Source organism: Petaurus breviceps, unplaced genomic scaffold (assembly GCF_028583685.1).
Source record: "Petaurus breviceps papuanus isolate PSGF00001 unplaced genomic scaffold, PetGlider_PUasm1.0 138, whole genome shotgun sequence".
Classification (NCBI taxonomy): Eukaryota; Metazoa; Chordata; class Mammalia; order Diprotodontia; family Petauridae; genus Petaurus; species Petaurus breviceps.
Window position 1 is genome coordinate 20,314,491 of NW_027185694.1, and position 6,301 is coordinate 20,320,791.

Here is a 6,301-nt window from a genome sequence, read left to right on the forward strand (position 1 = left end):
GCCACTTAGTAAATATTGACTGACCGATTCATTTATGGAGTCCAACAGTCTGGTAAGAGTTAGTCAGCCTTGTGTCCATGCCCTGAACATTTGCTTCCTTGGTTAGCAGTTTGTACTTCTGCCTCAGGACAAGAAGAGAATGAGGCCAAGAGCAGCCTAGCTCTATGTCTTGGACACTCCTGGGTCCCTGGGTCTTCAGGTTGCCTGACTTTACTTAGAGACTCCTTGAAACCCTGAGACTAGAAAGACCATCTGCCTCTGACCTCTGGCTCAAGAATGTTTGTTTTTCAGTGAAAGGGTACTTTTATACATCTTGGTTTGGTGGCCCAGATTTCAAATTCAGGCCCTTGCTCCAGTCTATTGAGTTGTCACATCGCTTGGCCCCAAATCTACCACTCTCACTGGGCTATGGACCTGCTATCCTAGACTCACTCCCAGTTTGGCATCCCTGTGTTCCTTCTTCCTCTCTTGGATCTTCTCCAGCTTTTCCATTTCAATTTCTCATTGATCCAACTGACCCTCTCTCATCCTCTCAGTTATTCTCATATATGTCTCTTCTCTTCCAGAAGACTAGAAAATTACATCAAGGACCAGTTCAATTCCATAGGGAAGCAAAAGCCCTGGAGAATATATGGATATTAGTGTGGTTCCTCTACTTAAGCTGTGGGAATATGGAATTTCTGCATAATTTACACAATAAGTCAATACATCTAAATCTTCCCCCTCCTTTAAGGGCTGTACTTCCCCCTGGAAGTTTTCCCTTACTTTTGCAGTCCAAGGAGTTTCTTCCATCTCTGAACACCTGCAACAAGAGTTAGGGCTTTTAATACTCATTTCACAATTAGGCCATATTGTAATCTTTAAATATCTGCTGGTGTTAACCTGTCTAAGTAGATTGTAAGCAGTCTGAGGTTAGAATGTCATTGTGTTACCACATCTCTATATCCAGCACAAGCCTAAAAAACACAGAATTCAATGAGTGTTGACTGATTAACTGTGAAATTAGGATAATAGCACCTTCCTCCCAGGCATAAAGATCCAAAGAGATAATATTTAGAAAGTACTTAGCTCTAGAGTAGTACATAGGAAGTGCTTAATACATATGTTTATGCTCCCTCCCCACACACTCTGATTCCCTTATGAAGATGATATAGAATCTAGGTTTTCTAAGACACTAAAAAGAATACTAGGCTGGTAATTCAGGGCAGTCTTCCCTTATGTGCAGACAAACTGAAAGGGACTACAGCTAGGTAGCTTGGGCAAGGAGTCTTGTTCTCAAAGACTGAGCTATAAGCAGTTATACCAGCCTAACCCCTTAGGAGGCACGCGTGCCAATGCAGAGCAGTGAATCTTGAGGAGAGAAGAAAGCCTGTCTCACACTATATTGTGGTGCCAATAAGAAACACAATTCTACACCTGTGGTCTGGATAAGGAGCTATACTCTGATAGGAGCATATGTTTTTGTTTTTTCATGGAACCCCACAAGATTTTAAATAAAGTGCAGCTTCTGTTTGCCCAACCTTATGCTGATGCTTTACCTTCCTGCCTTTAAGGAATATACAATCTAGTGAAGACACCTAAACACCAAGGAAAATACGAAAGCCAGCTCAGAGGGTATAGAACATAGTGTATACATCTGGGCTGTATTAAGTCAAAGGGATGATTATTGTGGGTTCAGGCAAGTCAAGGAAGCTTCTTGGACGAGGTGACCGCTAAAGGAGATTGGAAGACCTAGGCAGACAGAAGGGGAGGCCAAGCATAAAGCTGTACCAGTATAACTGTACAGATTAGGTATTGGAGTGCCTGTTCCCCTGTAGCACTCCCCACCCCATGAAAAGCCTCTCAACACTCTTTGACAAGTCAGATAGCCACCACTCACCTCATTCCTATGGCCATGGTGTTAAATTAAGCCTGTGAAATTCTGTGCTTGTGTAGCTAGATGGCACAGTAGGTAGTCTGGGGCCTGAAGTCAGGAAGACTATCTTCCTGAGTTCAAATCTGGCCTCTGACACTAGCTCTGTGCCCCTGGGCAAGTGACTTAACCCTGTTTGCCTCAGGTTCATCTGAAAAAGAGTTGGAGAAAGAAATGGCAAACCACTCTTTCACCTTTGCCAAGACAACCCTGAATGGGATCATGATGAGTCAGACATGATTGAACAACAAAATTATGTGGAGATTATAACTACTGACTTCAGGATAAGAAAGCTGCCTGAATGGGAGGCAAACTCCAGTTCCCATATACTGTACCTACCTCCATCTTCAATGAAAACTTTTTTCTGTATGACCCTTTGATTCTTTTTTTTATTATTTAAAAATTTTTATTTTAAACTTAAATACAAAATAAGATACGAAAAAATATGTTTCCATGTACACAGCAGAACATAAGAGAGGATTCAATATAAAACAATAAATTTCGATTTCAAAAAGATCTATATAATAAATACTATACATTGTTTTCAAAACTGTCCACCTTTGCTTTGGTATAGATTTTCTTTTGTTCTCTTTTTACTTTTTTTCACCCTCAAAAAAGGCTTGGATATATAGATATATGTGTGGGAACATATATGTGTTTATATGTATATGTGTACATATACATAGATATCTATAGACATATACACATATATACTTATATGTAAGATCATACTACACGTATTTCCACTTGTCATCTTTCATAAGTCCAAGTTTTTCCATGTTTTCTGAATCAACCAGTTCATCATTTCCTACACCACAGCAATATTCCAACCCAATCACATTCTAGCCCTGAGAAAAGAAAAATATTTCCATGTACACAGCAGAACATAAGAGTATTCAATGTAAAGCAATAAATTTCCATTTAAAAAAAAACCTGTGTAATACATGCTACACATTGTTTTTCAAGCTGTCCATCTTTTTGCTTTGGTGTAGGTTTTTTTTTTTTTAAAGCAATCGGGGTTAAGTAACTTGCTCAAGGTTACAGGGCCAGTTATTTCTGGGTGTGGTGATAAGTACCTGAGCCCGGATTTGATCCCCAGGTCATCCTGACACTGGAGCCAGTACTCTTACTCGCTGAACCACCTGGCCGCCCTTAAGCAGTTGGGGTTAAGTAACTTGCTCAAGGTTACATGGCCAGGTGTTTCTGGGTGGGTAATAAGTGTCTGAACCCAGATTTGATCCACATATCATCCCGACACTGGAGCCTTACTCTTACACTCTTACTTGCTGTGCTACCTGGCCGCCCTTGGTGTAGGTTTTTTGTTCTCTGCTGTGAACTTTTTACTTTTTTCCCCTCTCAAAAAAGGCTACAATTAAGCACGGATATATAGACATATGTGTGTATATATGTATCCATACTATGTATATGTGTATATGTACATAGATATCTATAAACATGCACATATACTTGTGTGTAAGATTGTACTATGCTTATTTCCACTTTCTCTGAAGGTGGGTAGTATCTTCCTTCATAAGTCCAAGTTTTTCTATGTTTTTCTAAATCAACCAGTTCATCATTTCCTATACCACAGCAATATTCCAACCTAATCACATTCTAGCTCAGAGATTATCTCTGAAAGTTTCCCCTGAATTTTCTACATTCCTTCTTTTCTTGGCTACATAGGTTTTATATACACAAGAAAATTTTATTCAAAATTTTCTGGTTTACTCTTCAACAATGTTTTCACCTTATAATATTGTTTAAGGTCTGATACTACTGAATCTGCTTCCTTTACATCTTTTCCCCTTGGTTTCTTTGAAATTCCTGCCTTTTTGTTCTTCCAAATGAGCTATGTTATTATTTTTTCTCAGTGAGATAATTTTTACTAATTTGTGATGGAATTACATAAATACATTTGTTGGGTAAAATTGTCATTTAAAAAATTATATTGGCTTTACCTACCTATGAATAATAAATATTAAATTATTAGATCTAACTTTATTTGTATATAAAGTGTATTATATTTATATTCATATAGTTCCTGTGTCTATTTTGGCAGGTATACTCTCAGATATTTTATACTGTCTAGTTATTTTAAATGGTCTAAAACAATAAAAATATGACTGACACATAAGTGTCGTTTTCCAAGTTTTCTCTTTTGATTAAATCTATTTTAGCTTTAACTTTGAGATCATAATTACTACCCCCGCTTTTTTCACATAATAAATTCTACTGCTGACCTTTATTTTATGTTTGTGTGTATCTTTCATTTTTATAGCATTTCCTGAAAGCAACCTTTTGTGGAATTAGTTTTAATCTGCTATCAGTTTCCATTTTATGGGTAAATTTATCCCATTCACATTCTAAGCTATAATTTCTTATTAAATATTTTTCCTTACTCTCCTCCTTACCCTATTTACCCTATCCTTTCTCATTCCTCTTCTTTACTCCTTCCTGCTACCTTGCCCTCCTATTTCTTAACTTATCTCTCCACCAAGAATCTCTCCTTTATCTTCTCCTCTTACCCTATCTCCTTGCCCTCTTATTTCTCTCTGAATTTTATATATATATATATATATATATATATATATGCATATATATTTCCCTCTTTAACCCATCCTCAATGATAGTGAGGTTTTAGCACTACCCACCCACCCCCATTATCTTCTTCTGTATCAATTTTTCCTTTTTCGCCTCATTTCTATGAGATAATTGTTCCTTTTTACATCTCCCTACAGTTTTTTTAGAATTACCCATCATACTCAGCTCTGCACAAGCCTTTCTTTCAAACTACACAAATAAAAATGACAGTCATAAAAGAACTGATAATATTTTCATATATAAGAAGTAAATGATTTGACCTTATTGTGTCCCCTATCATTGGTCCTTGCTGTGTACTTTATATTTCTCCTGGTATATGTCAAATTTTCCCTTAAGTTCTGTGAGTTTTGTCACAAATACCTGAAAGTCTTTCAATTCATTAAATGCCCCCCTTTTTTTTTTCATTCAGGATCTTACTTAACTTTGCTGGTTAAATTACCCTTCATCATGGCCTCAGCTCTTTTGCTTTATGAAATAAAGTATTCTAAGACCTACAATTCTTCAACATAGTATATGCTAAGTCTCGTTGTAGTTCCTTATTGTAGTTCCATGACACTTAAATTTTTTTTCTTGTTGCTTCCAATATTTTTTCCTTAACCTGGGAGCTTTGAAACTTAGCTATGATATTCCTATGAATTTTCCACCTGGGATTTTTCAGGTGGTGATTGGTGGATTTTTTCTATTTCTGCTTTGCCTTCTTGTTCTAGCACTTCAGGGCAATTTTCCTTGATAATTTCTTGTAGTATTGTATCAAGAGTTTTTTTGTAATCATAATTTTTAGACAGTTCATCTATTCCCACATTATTTCTCTTCAGTCTGTTCTCCAAATCAGTTGTTTTTCTGATGAGATGTTTCACATTCTCTTCTAGTTTTTCATTCTCTTGATTTTGTTTTGTTATTTCTTTGCATCCTAGAACACCATTAGCTTCCCTTTGCCCAATTCTATCTTTCAAGGAATTATTTTCTTATTTAAGTTTTTGTTTCTCTATTTCAAGTTGTCTTTTTTTTTCATAATCTTCTTTTCTTGGATTGCTTTTTTCCTAATTTTTCCTCAATCTCTCTTATTTGATTTTTAAAGTCTTTTTTAAGTTCGTCCAAAAAAATTATTTTTGGGTTTGGAACCATTTGACGTTTTTTACTGAAAAAGGAGTGGCTTTCTTTTTTCGCCTTTTGGAGGGCAATTGGGGTTAAGTAACTTGCCCAAGGTTACACGGCTAGTTTTTTTTTGTGTGGGTGTGGGTGTTAAGCATCTGAGGCCAGAACTAAACTCGGGTCCTCTTGACTCCAGGGCCGGCGCTTTCCTCACTGGGCCACCTAGCTGCCCCTGGAGTGGCTTTTTTATCTCCATTATCGTCCTCTCAATATGAATGCATTTCTTCTCTGTCCCCAATAGTAGTCATCTTATAGTTGGTTTCTTTCTATTTGTTTGTTTTTATTCATTTTTTTTTTGTTTTAATTTGTTTTTAGCAGCTTTTGGTGTGATAAAATTGTCGTCCCAGGGCATGGGAAATAATGTCCCAAACTTCAGGACCTTTTTACTGTTACTTTCTGAGGTCTGTCCCAGAGCTCAACCTAGGGCACGGTCTCATTGTCCCACAAATGATCTTACTCCCTGTGATCAGGTGCTTCCCCATGCCTGCAAACTACCGCTGTCCCCTCTTCCCTGGAACTGAAACCAGGGACTCTGCTTTCTAGCAAGTGTCCATAACCAGCAGGTCCCTGCCCCTCTGCTACTACACTCACCATGTGTGTGTGCTAACTTCTCCCCCACAGCAGCAGCCCAGCCCT